Source organism: the organism of the source record quoted next, unplaced genomic scaffold, assembly GCF_019419815.1.
Source record: "Pyrus x bretschneideri cultivar Hongxiangsu unplaced genomic scaffold, Pyrus_bretschneideri_v1 Contig74, whole genome shotgun sequence".
NCBI classification, from domain to species: Eukaryota; Viridiplantae; Streptophyta; class Magnoliopsida; order Rosales; family Rosaceae; genus Pyrus; species Pyrus x bretschneideri.
In genome coordinates, this window is record NW_025999814.1 from 1,676,913 (window position 1) to 1,697,621 (window position 20,709).

General features: G+C 38.3%; 1 pseudogene; it reads left to right on the forward strand.

The window, feature by feature from the left end:
- Window positions 1–20,709, forward strand: part of LOC108867458 — a 166,167-nt pseudogene that overhangs the window by 4,318 nt on the left and 141,140 nt on the right.

The window sequence follows — 20,709 nt, forward strand, 5'->3', positions numbered from 1 at the left end:
AATATTTGAATATTGAAATGTTTATAAAACTAAAATGATAATCAATGATAATCAACATAAATTTTATTTTGAAAAAGTTATCCAATAAAAAAAAAGCATGAATTCATTCTTTAATAATCTAGGCTAAAATTTTGACCAAGAATAACTAGAGCACAAAAACTATGTCTAAGTTAAATCTAGATTTTTTGTTAAAAATTTAAGTTTTAACCAAAAATTGAAGATTGTCTTAGAATGATTCTTTCGGAAAAAAGGTTAATATATCCCACACATATTAATCAAGAAATGGTAATTTCGAAAAAAAAAAATATAAGAAAAAAAGCAAAAAAGTATGAACAGAGTTTAAATACCTAAATTTTAGTGGTTTCCTGTGATATAGTTCCAAAACCGATCGCAGAAGTTAGCTGTGACATGTATCGCCCGGTTCCAGTTGTCAGATATGGCATGGATCGCCCGGTCCCGAACATTTGGAAATTTTAGGTTAAGCAACAGGACCGTCAGAACAGAATTGAAAAAATAAAGCATTGGATTATAGAACTGGGGTGCAAGGATGCCATGCAGCGCGATCCAGTAGGTAGCCCATACTAAGCCAAGCCCCAGCTGGATAACGAAACGGTAAAGAAGTTGGGAAGCGAGGTCAAAAAGTCCAAACCAAACAAGTGACAGCGCTGCTGTGGTCACAACTGAGAAAATGTAGAAGGGGGGAAGGCATGGGCAGTTATTCAGTTTGCAGTCGCAACTAGCCACATCGGCGGAGGGAGTTTTGACAAAGTAGCTGGGATGGACCCCGAGGGGAAACAGAATGGTAGCTAAGGTCAAGAGGATGGTTAAGGCCAGTTGTGTTTGCGGATTCGGAGGAGAGTTTTGATTTTCATCGTTCGCCATTGTGGTGGTCGAAAGAGGTAGCTGGGAATGAGAGTTGAGGTAGAGATGGCGGTGAGGATCTGATGTGTTGAGCGGTTTTCGTATGGTCTCTACTTAGTGTGTCTTGGGCGGAAGTGTGGCTTGAGCGGTTAAAGATACGGTACGGTCATGTAACAAGTGTCTTTCATGGACAGATTTTATACACCTTACTGCTTGAAAATAAGCCTTTTATTTACTTGGTTGCCTGACAGGAAGGTGTCTTTAAAAATACCCTCTTCCGTTTTTTGCGTATTCCACTTCTACTTCTTCTAGAAAATCAACCGATGTTATACACAATATTATACCTCTACGTCTGTGACCTCTACTTCTAGAAAACCGTCCGATGTTATACACAATATTATGTGACCTCTACTTCTAGAAAAAACCGACCAAGGACCGGACCGCTTTTATACACAATGTGAGCTTCCAAGGACCCATTTTATACACCTTACAACTTCTTGAAAATAAGCCTTTTATTTGGTTCCCGGACAGTAAGGTGTCTTTAAAATCTCTCCTCACGCAGAACATGAAATACAATGTGAGCTTCCAAGACATTCGTTGAGCAATAGTAATCCTTTGCCTAAAATCACATCTTCAAAAGGTGCCTGTATTCTTGTCAGACGAAGTCTCAATTAGATTAATGCTTAAATTAAATATCAACCTTATTAATCATCCCTAATTTAAAGTCATAAAATCTAAGAAATAATTCAGGCAATTTAATATCAAATTTTATGCATACTCACAATTAAATACAATGACAATGCACGTGAAGTATGAGTTTTGAAAAACCTAAGAACTCCTAATTAGAATTTAGGTAGGATTCAAAAAAAAAAAAAAAATTAACTCCAATTATGCTCCAATTAAAGAACGAGGATATCTGAGGTAAAGTAGGAGTGACCGCAATTAAAGATAAAATGAGAGAAAATTGGTTAAGGTGGTTAAGAAATGTGAACCGAAGACCTACAAATGGTCCGATTAGAAAATGCGATTGTGAGACAGAGGCTCATCGCAAAAGGGGTAGAGGAAGACCTACAAATACTTTGAAAAAGACTTTAAGAATAGATATGGAATACTTGACGTAAAAACAAGTGCAGTGGCGTTCTAGGATTTATATAACAGACCTCACTTAATGTGATTGTGCAAATCCTTATTATAATTGTATAATATTTTTAGAGAGTTTCCTAATTATAATTGTATTCCTTGGGGAGTAAGATTATCTCTTCCTAAACACTATAAATAAGGCACAATAGCTTAAGATAACATACACCACAAAATTTACCAATTCTTTCTTCTCTCTCTTGTCGCCGGCCTCCGTCTCCGTGTCTCTATAATACCTTAGTAAAATAGCCCTAAAACACATTATTAGCACATTCTTGCTGCTGCGCTAAGGAACTAAATGTTCTTCTAAACTAGCATTCAAAGGCTTTCTTACCTTCAAGTATCGTGATATTCACACTCTACTATTCTTAATTTTTTTAAATCTTAGTTTCATACGTAAACTTAAATTTTTCTGACACTTTAAAATACTTATGTTAGGCTTTCCATCAAATTCTCTATTAAGTAATGACGTAACATAACTTTGGCCCACCATATTTGCTAAGAATTATCATTAGATATTGTGCCTTGGATATACAAGAGAATATCTCATCCACGTGGCAAATATAATGGGTCAAAATTATAACACGTTACCACTTATGAACAACTTGATGGAAAGCCTAATTGAAGTACCAAAGTGTTAAGAAAAATTAAAGTTTAGGTATGAAACTAAGACAAACAAAAAAACCTAAAAAAAAAGTGCGAATATTAAAATACTTTAAGATAATAAAGTGAGAATTGTTAAAAAAATAAATTTCAAATTCATATTGGCTGCATCATATCTAGGTAGAAGTAGAACGTGTCTCCCGCACTATTACAACACTTGATACTCAATAACTTTTGTATGACTTTGACCATAACAAAAAAAAAAAATCATTTTTCTATTGAGTAGCAAAGCTATAAAGCTAATTTAGATCGACACTCACCCAATCCTGCATTAACAAGCCCAACCGAGAGGAGTGAAAGCTCATCAGAGCTGCATTAACCCCAACCAAACGAACCTGGTGACCCATCAGGAATTGGAAATCACATTAGGGACTTAAATGAGTCCCAAATGGAAAGAAACCCCCTCCTGATCTCTTCCATCAAGGTCACCGAATTAAGTGATTCAGGGTTTTGAAATTTCATTCAACGGTAAAAAATTATTATAACTTTTAAGGGATCAAAACAGCTATACCGTTGGATGAAATTTCAAAAATCTAAATCACTTAATCCAATCCGATGACCTTGTAGAAGTGATTCGGAGAGGATCCCTTTCCGTCCCAAATATCCACAATAGGGACTCAATGCTGGCTAAGGCTGAGAATTGTTTGATTTGAGCCATGAGAAGGGTGACTAGTGATGATGGCTTCCCAACACCACTTGACTTGAATCCAGGAGCAACACATCCTTACGGCTATGCTAAGTTTTTGCTCCGTTCGTGCCGTTTTTATAGAATAAGTTCGTCACTGTAAAAGTGCCAAAGAGTGTAAGTGTAAGCTCGCGTGAGAGAGAGGTGTGCTGGGATGATAGGTGTGCTGGGATGATGGGTGTGCTGGGTGAGTGAGAGGGCAAGTGATGAGATTTATAGGCAAACCTCATACTTGCATAGTGCTGGGTTCAATCCAAGTGTAATAAATTGTACAAAACAAAAACAAACAAAATACTTGTTCTTTGAAAGTTGCAGGCATTGACTGGACAGTAAGGACTGCAAAAAATGAAGGTGGTTCCACGAAAAGCTGAGAAAGAACCTAAACAATACTGGGTTTTTGGCACAGAAGCGTCTTGCTCGCGGGTTGAGGTTCAATCGCCCTGAAGCTGCAGCTCTCATAGCCACACAGGTGTTTTTAGCTCCAAAACTTGATCTTTTGTTAAAATTTACAAACTTTGATCGGGTTTTGGTAGTCGGTTTTGTGAAGGAAACGTTTTTGTTTAGTGTTTGCGTTGGTAGATTTTGGAGTTTGTTCGAAATGGATAAATCTGTGGCGGAATTGATGGACATTGGGAAACAGCTGCTGGGAAGGTAATGGTGTGTAGTGTGAAATCCTATCAATTTGCCCTGTTTTTGTGTATGGGATGTTAATTCTGGATTCTGATTGTTGAGTAGCATCTTGGTTGCCTTCCCTTTGCCCAATCAACGAATTTGTATCCCTAATTTCGCTCCTCGGAATCGTGTGTCTAGTTGCTCAAGATTGATCTGCGTATTCCTTTTTCAAACAGGAAACAAGTTCTTCCTGGTGTTCAATATCTTTTAGATATGGTGCAGGTGTTATGCTCATTAAGGTTGCTTGCATATGTTTCGAAAGGACTTAAACATAATGATTGCTGCTGAAAGTTTCCCATAACCCTGACATAACATGCTGCCTAGAATCATTTTTATGAGTAAGATTTAAATGCAGGTTGAAGGGACTTTTCCCGACGGGATCAAGTTAATCACCATTCACGATCCAATATCTAAGGATAACGGAAATCTGGAACTAGCTTTGAAGGATTCTTTTCTTCCTGGTAAGGGATTCAAGATGAAAGGGATTCAAGATACATCTCATTTACTTTAGATTAGTAGAGTTATTGGTTATGGACGTCTGTTTTAGCGTGTCAATTAAGCAACCGACTTATGATAGTTACTAACCTACTTTTTCAGGTTGGCAGTTACTACCACTTCATTGAGGTTAACCCCGGCCTGGTTTTGACCGAATTAAATCATATGGCATGCGCTTGAATATACCAGCCGGAACAACCAAGTTATTCAGTTTGCAGTCGCAACTAGCCACATCGGCGGAGGGAGGTTTGACAAAGTAGCTCGGATCCACCCCGAGGGGAAACAGAATGGTAGCATAGTATTTTAACATCATAGATTAATCAAAATTCCTTTATGGTTTTAAATTTTACTAAACGCTTATGTTGAATAAGAAGAGTATCCAAGATAACTCTAATGATCCCAAGAAGAAGAAAATAGAGCACACTCTTAAAGAAAACTCACAAAACAAACTAATTAGCAAAGTTTTTCTTATTTAGCTCTAGGCTTTGTTTTTCCTTGGATGATATACAATGCTTGGGGACTTGAGTATTTATAGCAAACCAAATGAAAGCTACACCACACACTTACTTCACCTACAACATCCACCTACTTCACCTACAACCTCCACTTACTTCACCAACCTCACACACTTACTTCACCTACAACCTCCACTTACTTCACCAACCTCACACACTTACTTCACCTACAACATCCACCTACTTCACCTACAACCTCCACTTACTTCACCAACCTCACACACTTACTTCACCTACAAATGACATTGATTCTCAACACTCCCCCTCAATGTCAGCTCTCATTCTTTGCACTGTGCTGAGTAAACATCGAAAAATTTCGAGCTTGCCTGTACTCAAACTTTTTGTGAACAAGTCCGCAACTTGATCATTTGTCTTGACCTGTCTCATCTCAATCTCTTCTTGCAGAACCTTTTCTCTGATAAAGTGGTAATGTACCTCCACATGCTTAGTTCTTGCATGAAAGACTGGATTTTCCGCCAAGCGAATTGCCGATTGGTTATCACAGTACAATGGTACTGGATAATCTACTGGTTGATGTAGATCACTCATCAACTGTATTAGCCATGCATTCTCTTGAGCTGCCATTGCTGCTGCTCTATACTCTGCTTCAGTGGTTGACAATGATACCGTCGGCTGTCACTTGCTACACCAAGAGATGGTTCCAGAACCAAGCTTAAACACATACCCAATTGTTAATCTCCTGGTGTCATGATCTCCCGCATAGTCAGCATCACAGTAACCAACTAACTTGCAGTCTTCACCTTTCTTGTACAAAAGACCATAGTCAATTGTACTCTTCACATATCTCAGTATTCGTCGAACTGCTTCCAAATGAGGCTTCTTTGGATTTTGCATGTACCGACTCATCACACCAACTGCATAAGAAATGTCAGGTCGAGTCAAGGTTAAGTAGATCAGACTACCTACCAATTGTCGATACATTGTCGCATCTTCCAAATCTTTTCCTTCATGTGCACACATTTTGGCATTTGGTTCCATCGGTGTCAAAATTGGCTTGCATTCGAGCATTCCGAACCTCTTCAATAAATCTTTGGAATACTTCTGTTGACAGAGAAATATTCCTTCTTGTGTGCGATCAACCTCTAGACCAAGGAAATGCTTGAGTTGACCAAGTTCCTTCATCTGGAAACGGACTGATAAATTCTCCTTCGTCTGAAGAATTTCTGCCTCATCATCACCGGTTATGATTAAGTCATCCACATACACTAGCACGATAGCTAGCTTTCCTTCATTGGCTTTGACAAACAAGCTGGAATCTGCAGGTGTTACTGAATAACCACTTTGTGTTAGAAATTCAGCAATCTTACCATACCACGCCCTGGGTGCTTGTTTCAATCCATAGAGTGCTTTCCGCAGTTTACACACATAATCAGAATGATCTTGGTTCTGAAATCCCATTGGTTGGATCATGTAGATCTCCCGATCCAGCTCTCCATGAAGAAAAGCATTCTTTACATCCATCTGCCACAGATTCCAGTCTTTGTTGGCTGCAAATGCAAGTAAGACTCGTACTGTTGTAAGCTTCGCCACTAGACTAAACGTTTCATCATAATCTAGTCCGTACTGTTGAGAGAAACCACGAGCTACCAATCGTGCCTTGTACCTCTCGATTGACCCATCTGGACGACGCTTTATCTTGTAAACCCACTTGCAGGATATGGGTTTCACATCTCTTGACTTTGGCACGAGATCCCAAGTCTGATTTTGCTGAAGTGCATCAAGCTCTTCTTTCATAGCTGTCATCCACTCAGAACTCTGCGATGCTTCTTCGAACGTCTCAGGTTCTGTTGCAGTTGTTTCTTCAATTATGGCTGCATTGGCGTATTTGGGATTTGACCTTCGTGTTCTTGTTGACCTTCGGAGTTGAGATTGTGGAGTTGATTCTTCCGTTTCACTCGGCCCACCTTCTTCGTCTGGTTGTTGATACATGCCAGTTTGCCAAGGATTCTGAGTCACTCTCTGTTCGACATCATCGTCATTTGGATCTCCTAATTCATCTGAACTTGGTTGGAGTTGGATAGTATGCTCCCCCATCTTCTGTTGCAGCTGATGCGAGTTTTATACGCTCACAAATTAAACCCTCTTTTTATCAATTGTAGTAAGCACGTAAGTAGGGATCGTTCTGGACCGGGGATTAGGAGGGCTTGTTAACCACTTGGATTTGACTTCAAAAACGTAAAAACAAGTTTAAAACGCTATACGAAACTCGAAGAATGCAAAATTCAAAATAAGATGGATTAAGACTAAAACTTTAACGAAATAGGGGGGAATTGGATTTGGACGAATCTAAAATAAATACTTGGAAACAAAACAAATTGTGAATATGGATTTGACGGAAATGAATGGATGGGAAGCTAGCTAAGGGGTTCATCGCCACACATGTTATACTTGCATACAAAACGATTTCTAATTACTTTTCAATAAACCATGAATTCTCAACGCCCCGGGTTAATTAGGTCCGCTTAAATTAACCGTCAAGTTTTCCTTAAGTTAATGAATTGGATGATTGCATACGACAATCCAAAGCATTCCTCACAAGTTCCCTACATGAATTGCATAATAGAGATACAAGCAAGAATCATTAAGCATCATGAAAACTATAAGTGTTGACGAGGCATTCGTTACTATGATTGCATGAAACTTATGCCAAGAATATGTTTAACGCGATTGTTTATAAGCAACCTCCACTACTTGTGAATATAAGTTCATAACTATTACGTGAAACTCACTTATATTCTAGCGTCAAATTCATACATGAAAATTAAGCGTTCATTCTTAATAAACATACATAAATAGGTTATCAATCAAACAGTTAAACAAATTGAATTCATAACTTATGAAACGTAATTAAAAGTAATCAAATTATATTACAAACATAAACATAGTTTCGAATCACCCCCTAGCTAATGGGGGTTTAGTTCCTCATAACTTTGAAATCAAAGAAACGCCTAAACATTCCAACAACTCAAAACTTGAATTGTATGAACGTTTAAGCACTCTTTTCTTCCATTTCTCATACGTACAAAACAAAGAGAATTAAAATGAAACTTTGAAATCAAAGAAACACCTAAACATTCCAACAACTCAAAACTTGAATTGTATGAACGTTTAGGCACTCTTCTCTTCCTCGTTGTTGTAGCACAAGGTTTAAGGATAGGTTGGTTGGGGGGATGGAAGTGTTGGGGAATTATGGAAATGGATGAGGATTGGTGGAAATGGAAGATGGTTTTTGGATTCTAAGGGAGAGAAACTCACGGCTAGGGAAGTGTTTGTGGTGTGTTGTGTTGTGAATGAGATGATATTTGAATGAATGAATGCAAGGGTATTTATAGGAGGAGTGGAGATGTATATGGCTATTTGTTTAAGGTGTTTGTGGTTGCAATGATGAAGAATTGCATGTGGAAATAAAAGGGAAAATGTGGTGAAATGATGAAGTAGGAAGGTGGAAATGCATGTGAGATGTTGGAAAGGAAATGGGAATATGAGTAGGCCATGGCATGGGAGTTGTTTTATTGGTGTAAATGTGTCATGGTTGCAATGATGAAAAATAAAGGGTGCATGTGGGGTGGAAGTGATGAATGCAAAGTGAATGAATAATGAAATGAGTTAAAGAAGGAGAATGTGGTGAAATGATGAAGTAGGAAGGTGGAAATGCATGTGACTTGTTTGTGGAATAAAGAATGAATGGTGGAATGATGAAGTGAATGCATGTGGAATTAAAGAGGGAGAATGTGGTGAAATGATGAAGTAGGAAGGTGGAAATGCATGTGGGTTGGAAGTGATGAAGAAAATGCATGTGAAGGGTTTGAAAGAGGTGGGTGTGCATGTGAGTTGAAATGCATATGTTTAAATGGTTGAAATGTGTAGATAATTATGAGTATGATAAGTGATAAATGTATGGTTATGATAAGTGAATGGTGAATGATATGTTAAGTGATAAATGAATGATATGTGGTGAGTGATAAGTGAATGGAAGTGATAAGTGATAAGTGTATGTTATGATAAGTGAATGGTTTGATAAGTGATACATGAATGATATGTGGTGATAAATGAATGATATGTGGTGAGTGATAAGTGAATGGAAGTGATAAGTGATAAATGTATGATATGATAATTGAATGATATGTTAAGTGAATGATATGATAAGTGAATGCTTTAAGTGTTTAAAAATAGGGAACAAAACCCTTCCTTGCATGGCAAGGAACGGAGACACAAGGAAACACACGACAATGTCCTAAGGTTGCAAGGAATGTTGTTTTTGTGTTCTAAAATGCGTAGGAGTTTTCAATGATGCTTAAACATGAGGTCTTTTAGGATTTAACTTTCCTACTTCAAGTCTTTAATTTCGTCCATCCTCTTGGCTCCAAGCATATGATATCCATTCCAATCTCTAATTTGCTCCAAAAGGCTCCAAAAGGCATCCTTTTGCATACCTTGCCCTTAGAACCTGAAAACACACAAAAGAAGCATAAATGACTAAAATAACTAGAGAAACATAACGTAAATGCACGAGAACAAGCCATTTAAGTCGCATGAATATGCTCTTATCAAATACCCCCACACTTATCTTTTGCTAGTCCTCGAGCAAAACAGAAAGAAAAACAAAACAACACGAAACGAAACAAAACAAGTAAAACACAACATAAACCTTCCAACAACTGTCTTAGGGATTTCCAATGCACATGACATGTTAAAAATCATCATTCTCACAGATTTTAGTCATCTTCACACTTAAGTACATTCTTAATCATAGTCACCATATACTAGTTCACAATTCAGCATTTAAAACCATGTTTTGAATGTAGTAACATGCCTTAGAGAATTTGCTCAATTCCTTACAAGATATGCACTCGATTTTCACTCAGAATTTCTAACAACATACCCTAATCTAGTCATATGTGAGAAGATTGATGTAAACATGAAAACGAACACTCACATATATGTATCACAAAGAACGCAATTTCTGGAGTTAATAAGCATGTTTAGATATGATCTCATGAATGGAATGCTACTACTTAGACGCGAGAACCAGTGACACCATATGCTCATACCAAATTCAAACTCCACAATTGAAATGCACAACACTCAAGATAGAAGTCAAGGGTTGTAATGGGGTTTGGGGTATTGGCTCACAAGGAAAGGTAGGGATAAACAAAAGTTCTTTAAACAATAGCAAGCAAAGTAATGAAATTAAGGCTTAGAATTCACTTGGTATGCAGAAATCAACTTTTAGACATAAGGGGGAGATTCAACAACTCTTAGGGCCTAATTTATTGTTTTGGGCCCTTACTTCAACAAACAATACTTTTCAACTTTTTTTTTTTTTCTTTTTTCTTTTTGGCCGTGCCTATGGCACATCAACTCACATAAACACTCTTTCCCCCACACTTATTTTCTGCAATACCTTAATCAAAAGGAAATCATTGCTTATTATGCTTCAAGAACAAGGGTAAGGATGGTCATATTCTAGGCTAGGTGAGGATAATTGCGGGTTAACAAAGAAAATAGGCTACACAATGCTCAACGGGGTTAAATCCTACAAAACAAATAAAATTGGGAAATATGGCAATTTGGCTTTGGTGGTGGTCGCTACACCACTTCTTCTTGAATATGTGTTATGCAAATCAATAACATGCTTTGAATGAAATGGGCATGAGTTCTAGCATTTGGAACTATATGATGAAACGCTTTCTAAGTAGTAACCAAGCAAAGAATAATGAGATCATGCAACGACTTTGGAAAACAATAATGCACAGATTTTAACTCTCCAAAGAACGTTATAGGCTCAAGTCTTTCAGGGCTGTAGCGTTTGTTTGAGTTCCTTCCTTCAGGCATGTTACAAAAACGAATTTTTCTTTTATGATTGCATGTGAAGTCATACATTATAACCATAACCAAGCATATACTAAGAGTAAATCAAACTTTTCTCTATGTTTATAACTCTTTTTAACAGTCATGCAATTAGAAACCAAATCCTTATCATTGTGTTGGAAGGTGACCTACGACACAAAAACGACTCAAAACACTCTTTTTAGGCTTTTCAAAACATGTTTTTCAAATTTTTATGTGATTTTCAAATTTTTAAGTCAAAACACACTAAACACACTTAAAAACAGCAAGAAACAACATTTGAAGTTATGGTGGATAAAATCCTACGAATTTGCATTAAAACACTTTAGTAACTCCCCCACACTTAAATCAAACATTGTCCTCAATGTTAAAAACCACACTAAACACAAACAAACATATAAACAGCAATTAAACATACTAAACATGGCAGAATGTATCTAACAAAGAGAAGAGTTTAGAGATGCAAATCTAGTTATGGAGTTTTCGTTCCATCTTCTCCTTGGTGATTGCAGTGAAGCTTGGATCTTTGTGATTCCACAGGCTTACTCTTGAACTGCGCTGCTCCCATCGTTGATTTTCCTTTGTGCTACTCTTGAACTGGGCAGCAGGCTTCCTTTGGTCTCCCCCGAAGGTCTGAGCTTCCTCCTCTTATCTGTTTCTTTGTTCAATCTCTCCAATTCGTATTGAAGAGGGTTAGAGGATAACTCAGCAAAGCTAGGTAAGCAACCAGGGAATAGAGTCCAGATAAACTCCAAGTGCCGGTTGATTGCTTCTTTCAGTTTGCCATGCAAGTAATATCAAGGACAAAGGAAAAGACAGGGAAAGAGCATGATATGAGATACCTTTGCTTTTGCCCTTGATGATATGAGATACCTTTGCTTTTGAAGAAGCGGTGAATGAATCAGCACATGTATTTGTGGTGCTGTTTCCTCCTGGGTCATCTGTACTCCAGGCATCTGGTATCATCTTTGGGGAAGAAGAAAGAATGGAGTATTTCGAAAGGCTTTGCTGGGAGTGCGCCCTCAGAGGTGAGGAAGAGTTGGGCATTTTCTTCAGTTCTGTCTTGCCATAAAATATGAAGGTCGACATATATAGGGAATTCAATAGCAAGTGGTACTGTTCTTTTACCCTTGTCGACAAACGTTTTGATCCCGTAAATCTGGATTTTTGGAATAGTGACGACTCTTCGATCTTTGAAGACGTCTCTTCGATAAAGCTGCACGCTTTTTCTGAAAAGCAGATAAAGCGTTGCCGAACTTTGCGCTTGTCGGCTAAAGACGTGTAGTTGCGATGATGGCCTCCACGTGTTGAACGCGTTTTCTGAAAAGCCGAGGGAGCGTCGCCGAACTTTACGCATGAACTTCCGGCTTTTTGAATCGGTGGACGCGTTGCCTTGGCTTTTTATAGAGCTATCGATCACCGCCAACTTAAACACTCTGAAGATTTCCCATTCTTGAAACTCGTCTCTGGCCCTTTGCAAATCTACTCCGTCCACCCCTTCTCTTTTAACTTCGTGAACAATGGCTAGCTCATCCAACCCATCGAACATTTGCTTAGATTTGAGTCTAAGCAGTGACCCGGTCGCGCCTCGTCAGGGTAAGGTATGGTGCCCGTCTTTCTTATCTTCCCATGGCCCTCTTACAGATGAGGACTCTGTGATGACGGATCCCACAACGGCTACGATAGTGGCTCGGAACCTCCTCACTCCCAAAGACAGTCAGCTGCTTTCAGGACGGTCCGATGAGTTGGCCGTTCAAGAATCCCTGGCTCTAAGTGTTCAGTGCGCTGGTGATAGGAGCATATTTAGGCGACTTACTTAGCTTGTTTTCGTGCATCTATGTTGTTAATTCATAGTTGTTTTAGTAGTTTAAGCCATTTTCGTGTGTTTTTAGGTTCATATGGCTAAGGAAGCAAAAAGATGCATTTTGGAGCATTTTGGAGCAAAATTGGGCTTGGAATGGATAGCATATGATTGGAGCCAAAGTGTTGGACGAATTTGAAGGCCTTGTAATCATTTTGGACATAAAACAAAGGGCCTAGCCCATTCTCTCTTAAACCAACCCCAAGGCCATGCATTTCCTTCCAATTCCAAAGCCCACAATCACTTCAAAAGCCATGCAAAGAACCATCCATTCCATCAAAAACAATCCATCAATTCACATGCAAAACCACCATTAACACACATGCACCCAAACAAAGCCAACCTAGCTAACCCTACATGCATTCTTTATGCAACTCTTCATCATTCCACCATTCATTCTTTATTCCACAAACAAGTCACATGCATTTCCACCTTCCTACTTCATCATTTCACCACATTCTCCCTCTTTAACTCATTTCATTATTCATTCACTTTGCATTCATTCAATTCCACCCCACATGCACCCTTTATTCTTCATCATTGCAACCATGGTACATTTACACCAACAAAACAACTCCCATGCCATGGCCTACTCATATTCCCATTTCCTTTCCAACATCTCACATGCATTTCCACCTTCCTACTTCATCATTTCACCACATTTTCCCTTTTATTTCCACATGCAATTCTTCATCATTGCAACCACAAACACCTTAAACAAATAGCCATATGCATCTCCACTCCTCCTATAAATACCCTTGCATTCATTCATTCAAAGATCATCTCATCGCATTTCATACACAACACACCACAAACATTTCCATTCTCTCCTTAGCCGTGAGTCTCCCTTAGAATCCAAAAACCATCTTCCATTTCCACCACTTCTCATCCATTTCCATAATTTCCCAACACTTCCATCCCCCCAACCAACTATCCCTAGACCTTATGCTACAATAAAGAGGAAGATAAGAGGGCCTAAACGTTCATACAATTCAAGATTGAGTTGTTGGAATGTTTAGGCGTTTCTTTGATTTCAATGTTTAATTTCAATTCTCTTTGTTTTGTACGTATGAGGAAATAAACCCCCCTTGGCTAGGGGGTGATTCGAAATATATGTTTATGCTTGCAATATGATTTGAGTACTTCTAATTACGTTTCATAAGTTGTGAATTCAATTTGTTTAACTATTTGATTGATAACCTATTTATGTATGTTTATTGAGAGTCGACGCTTAATTTTCATGCATGAATTTGACGCTAGAATATAAGTGAGTTTCACGTAATAGTTATGAACTTATATTCACAAGTAGTGGAGGTTGCTTATAAACAATCGCGTTAAACATATTCTTGGCATAAGTTTCATGCAATCATAGTAACGAATGCCTCGTCAACACTTATAGTTTTCATGATGCTTAATGATTCTTGCTTGTATCTCTATTATGCAATTCATGTAGGGAACTTGTGAGGAATGCTTTGGGTTGTCGTATGCAATCATCCAATTCATTAACTTAAGGAAAACTTGACGGTTAATTTAAGCGGACCTAATTAACCCGGGGCGTTGAGAATTCATGATTTATTGAAAAGCAATTGGAAATCGTTTTATATGCAAGTATAACATGTATGGAGATGAACCCCTTAGCTAGCCATTCCATCCATTCTATCCCTTCGTTTTATAATTCTTCCTAGTTTATTAACTTGTTTTGTTATTACAATTTTCATCAAAACAAAACCCCCCTTTTACTTTCTTGTTCTTAGTGCTTAGAATCTGTTTAGTTTATGTTTTAAAATGTTTTGAGTTTTTGGTTTGTCTTAGTGTTTTAAAGTTTAGTTTCACATTCTTTGAGTCTAGTATAGTGTTTTATTTTGTGTTTTTACGTTTTTGAGTCAAATCCAAGAGGTTAACAATCCCTCCTAATCCCCGGTCCAGAACGATCCCTACTTATACTTATACTACGATTGTCAAAAAGAGGGTTTAATTTGTGTGCGCATAATTCTCGCACCAGCTGGCTCTGTGTCCAACATGGGCCAACGCCTTCTTGCTCGCTCCCGTCAGGTTGAATCCTTGATGGCGGAGGTGGAGAGTCTTAAGCAGGAGATCAAACAGCTTAAGTACGAGAACCGAAGTTTGCACGTGCTTGCCAACAATTATTCGTCAGGTATGAAGAGGAAACTTGACGAGCTTGATGACCGTCAAAGGCTTGCAGCTTTCTTCCAGAGGCACCTCTTTCCTGGGTCATCCAGCGTTCCACCAAGGTTTGGGGCCTTGAATGATCTATCTTCGGTGCCTCCCGCTCCTATGCCTTCCGCTCCGATGCCTCTTGCTCCAATGCCTTCTGTTCCGAGACCTCCTGTTCCGATGCCTCCTGCTCCGATGCCTCTTGCTCCGAGAGTATTGCCACGTAGTGGGGCCTCACGTACACAACCTTTGTAAAGGCTCCATCTTTCTGCCATGTTTAGATACAATTGTAATTTATCGAAAAAAAATCAATGAACAAGCAAAAGTTTTATTTACTGTATTGGGTTGCCTCCCAAGTAGCGCTTTCTTTTACGTCTTGCAGCCGGACGAAGAACCCAATCACTCCAGGATATGTTCACGAATCGGATGAGAACTCCGAGTCATGAACTAGTACCTAAAACAAGAAACAAAACAAATTTAAGTATCTGGAAAAATAAAAACAAATGAAAATAAAACAATCCAAGGGATTAGCAAAGTTGCTAATCCCCGGCAACGGCGCCAAAATTTGATGCGAGTTTTATACGCTCACAAATTAAACCCTCTTTTTATCAATTGTAGTAAGTACGTAAGTAGGGATCGTTCTGGACCGGGGATTAGGAGGGCTTGTTAACCACTTGGATTTGACTTCAAAAACGTAAAAACAAGTTTAAAACGCTATACGAAACTCGAAGAATGCAAAATTCAAAATAAGATGGATTAAGACTAAAACTTTAACGAAATAGGGGGGAATTGGATTTGGACGAATCTAAAATAAATACTTGGAAACAAAACAAATTGTGAATATGGATTTGACGGAAATGAATGGATGGGAAGCTAGCTAAGGGGTTCATCGCCACACATGTTATACTTGCATACAAAACGATTTCTAATTACTTTTCAATAAACCATGAATTCTTAACGCCCCGGGTTAATTAGGTCCGCTTAAATTAACCGTCAAGTTTTCCTTAAGTTAATGAATTGGATGATTGCATACGACAATCCAAAGCATTCCTCACAAGTTCCCTACATGAATTGCATAATAGAGATACAAGCAAGAATCATTAAGCATCATGAAAACTATAAGTGTTGACGAGGCATTCGTTACTATGATTGCATGAAACTTATGCCAAGAATATGTTTAACGCGATTGTTTATAAGCAACCTCCACTACTTGTGAATATAAGTTCATAACTATTACGTGAAACTCACTTATATTCTAGCGTCAAATTCATACATGAAAATTAAGCGTTCATTCTTAATAAACATACATAAATAGGTTATCAATCAAACAGTTAAACAAATTGAATTCATAACTTATGAAACGTAATTAAAAGTAATCAAATTATATTACAAACATAAACATAGTTTCGAATCACCCCCTAGCTAATGGGGGTTTAGTTCCTCATAACTTTGAAATCAAAGAAACGCCTAAACATTCCAACAACTCAAAACTTGAATTGTATGAACGTTTAAGCACTCTTTTCTTCCATTTCTCATACGTACAAAACAAAGAGAATTAAAATGAAACTTTGAAATCAAAGAAACACCTAAACATTCCAACAACTCAAAACTTGAATTGTATGAACGTTTAGGCACTCTTCTCTTCCTCGTTGTTGTAGCACAAGGTTTAAGGATAGGTTGGTTGGGGGGATGGAAGTGTTGGGGAATTATGGAAATGGATGAGGATTGGTGGAAATGGAAGATGGTTTTTGGATTCTAAGGGAGAGAAACTCACGGCTAGGGAAGTGTTTGTGGTGTGTTGTGTTGTGAATGAGATGATATTTGAATGAATGAATGCAAGGGTATTTATAGGAGGAGTGGAGATGTATATGGCTATTTGTTTAAGGTGTTTGTGGTTGCAATGATGAAGAATTGCATGTGGAAATAAAAGGGAAAATGTGGTGAAATGATGAAGTAGGAAGGTGGAAATGCATGTGAGATGTTGGAAAGGAAATGGGAATATGAGTAGGCCATGGCATGGGAGTTGTTTTATTGGTGTAAATGTGCCGTGGTTGCAATGATGAAGAATAAAGGGTGCATGTGGGGTGGAAGTGATGAATGCAAAGTGAATGAATAATGAAATGAGTTAAAGAGGGAGAATGTGGTGAAATGATGAAGTAGGAAGGTGGAAATGCATGTGACTTGTTTGTGGAATAAAGAATGAATGGTGGAATGATGAAGTGAATGCATGTGGAATTAAAGAGGGAGAATGTGGTGAAATGATGAAGTAGGAAGGTGGAAATGCATGTGGGTTGGAAGTGATGAAGAAAATGCATGTGAAGGGTTTGAAAGAGGTGGGTGTGCATGTGAGTTGAAATGCATATGTTTAAATGGTTGAATGTGTAGATAATTATGAGTATGATAAGTGATAAATGTATGGTTATGATAAGTGAATGGTGAATGATATGTTAAGTGATAAATGAATGATATGTGGTGAGTGATAAGTGAATGGAAGTGATAAGTGATAAGTGTATGTTATGATAAGTGAATGGTTTGATAAGTGATAAATGAATGATATGTGGTGATAAATGAATGATATGTGGTGAGTGATAAGTGAATGGAAGTGATAAGTGATAAATGTATGATATGATAATTGAATGATATGTTAAGTGAATGATATGATAAGTGAATGCTTTAAGTGTTTAAAAATAGGGAACAAAACCCTTCCTTGCATGGCAAGGAACGGAGACACAAGGAAACACACGACAATGTCCTAAGGTTGCAAGGAATGTTGTTTTTGTGTTCTAAAATGCGTAGGAGTTTTCAATGATGCTTAAACATGAGGTCTTTTAGGATTTAACTTTCCTACTTCAAGTCTTTAATTTCATCCATCCTCTTGGCTCCAAGCATATGATATCCATTCCAATCTCTAATTTGCTCCAAAAGGCTCCAAAAGGCATCCTTTTGCATACCTTGCCCTTAGAACCTGAAAACACACAAAAGAAGCATAAATGACTAAAATAACTAGAGAAACATAACGTAAATGCACGAGAACAAGCCATTTAAGTCGCATGAATATGCTCTTATCAAATACCCCCACACTTATCTTTTGCTAGTCCTCGAGCAAAACAGAAAGAAAAACAAAACAACACGAAACGAAACAAAACAAGTAAAACACAACATAAACCTTCCAACAACTGTCTTAGGGATTTCCAATGCACATGACATGTTAAAAATCATCATTCTCACAGATTTTAGTCATCTTCACACTTAAGTACATTCTTAATCATAGTCACCATATACTAGTTCACAATTAAGCATTTAAAACCATGTTTTGAATGTAGTAACATGCCTTAGAGAATTTGCTCAATTCCTTACAAGATATGCACTCGATTTTCACTCAGAATTTCTAACAACATACCCTAATCTAGTCATATGTGAGAAGATTGATGTAAACATGAAAACGAACACTCACATATATGTATCACAAAGAACGCAATTTCTGGAGTTAATAAGCATGTTTAGATATGATCTCATGAATGGAATGCTACTACTTAGACGCGAGAACCAGTGACACCATATGCTCATACCAAATTCAAACTCCACAATTGAAATGCACAACACTCAAGATAGAAGTCAAGGGTTGTAACGAGGTTTGGGGTATTGGCTCACAAGGAAAGGTAGGGATAAACAAAAGTTCTTTAAACAATAGCAAGCAAAGTAATGAAATTAAGGCTTAGAATTCACTTGGTATGCAGAAATCAACTTTTAGACATAAGGGGGAGATTCAACAACTCTTAGGGCCTAATTTATTGTTTTGGGCCCTTACTTCAACAAACAATACTTTTCAACTTTTTTTTTTTTTCTTTTTTCTTTTTGGCCGTGCCTATGGCACATCAACTCATATAAACACTCTTTCCCCCACACTTATTTTCTGCAATACCTTAATCAAAAGGAAATCATTGCTTATTATGCTTCAAGAACAAGGGTAAGGATGGTCATATTCTAGGCTAGGTGAGGATAATTGCGGGTTAACAAAGAAAATAGGCTACACAATGCTCAACGGGGTTAAATCCTACAAAACAAATAAAATTGGGAAATATGGCAATTTGGCTTTGGTGGTGGTCGCTACACCACTTCTTCTTGAATATGTGTTATGCAAATCAATAACATGCTTTGAATGAAATGGGCATGAGTTCTAGCATTTGGAACTATATGATGAAACGCTTTCTAAGTAGTAACCAAGCAAAGAATAATGAGATCATGCAACGACTTTGGAAAACAATAATGCACAGATTTTAACTCTCCAAAGAACGTTATAGGCTCAAGTCTTTCAGGGCTGTAGCGTTTGTTTGAGTTCCTTCCTTCAGGCATGTTACAAAAACGAATTTTTCTTTCTCTCAGCTACACCATTTTGTTGTGGTGTGTTGGCACAACTGTACTGATGACGTATTCGACATTCCCTTAGGTATTGAGAGAACTCACTTGAGCTATATTCTCCCCCGTTATCTGTGCGCAGGCAACGGATCTTCTTTCCCACTTCTCCTTCGGCTGACTCTTTGAACTCTTTAAACTTTGAGAATGTGTCAGATTTTTCTTTCATAAAGAAGACCCACACATACCTTGAGAAGTCATCAATGAATGTTACCATGTACCGCATACCACCAACGGACGGTTGCTTAACTGGTCCAAACACATCAGAGTGAACTAACTCTAATGGTTCTTTTGCTTTAAACTTCGATTCCTCATATGGCAATTGGTGTGCTTTACCATACTGGCATCCTGCACATACTGTGTCTGTTCGCACGTCCAGTTGAGGAAGCCCCTTAAGCATCGACTTTTTCACCATCACAGTTAGCTTGGAATAGCTAACGTGACCTAACCGCATGTGCCATAGATCTGATGTCTCATTTTTCCTTGTCCTGTCTACATATGCAGATTCTGCTGACATTACGTAGACTGACTCCAATCGTCGCCCCTCCATTGTTGGTGTTTCTGAGATTTTGAGGTCACGATACACCTTCACATCTCGTGGACCGAACAAGACATGGTGGCCCGATGATGTCAATTGAGCCACAGATAGCAAATTTTTCTTCATTCCTGGGACATGATAAACATCTTGAAGTGGCACCTGGTTAGAATTATATCGAGGCTTAACTATCATCTTACCGATGTGAGCTATCGGTAACCTTGAGTTGTCGGCTGTCACCACCACACGACCTCCCTTGTATTCAGATAGATTTTGCAGCTTCTGTTTATCACCCGTCATATGATTTGAGCAGCCCGAATCTACGATCCAATCATTTTTGTAGTCAATGCGTTCTGGTGTTGTTACCGTGAGGGCTAATTCTTCTTCTTCCTCCGTAGCGAATAATGCTTCAGCATCCCAGCCATCTTCACTATTCTCCTTCGAACTGAAAGTAGCAGTATTACTTTCAACATGCTCTTTCTTGGTCCAACAATCTTTCGCCATGTGGCCCATCTTTCCGCAGTTGTAACACTTGCCACTAAACTTTTTACTATTACCGCGATTCTTCCAAGCTCCCCCTGGACGAGAGCCTCCATTTTCTTGGTGACTTTGCACCTTTTCTCCATCCTTTTTAGATCCACTACCAGTGTACCGCTTGAATGTGCCTTTGCTTTTGTTGGTGTAGAGTGCTTCCTCTTCACTCTTCAGTGAGACTCCTCCCATTTGCTTGGCCATAGCTTCTTGACTTGCAAGCAAATTTTCAAACTCAACAAGCGATGGTTGTGTCGGCCATCCTTGTATAGCGGCAATGAACCCTCGATATTCA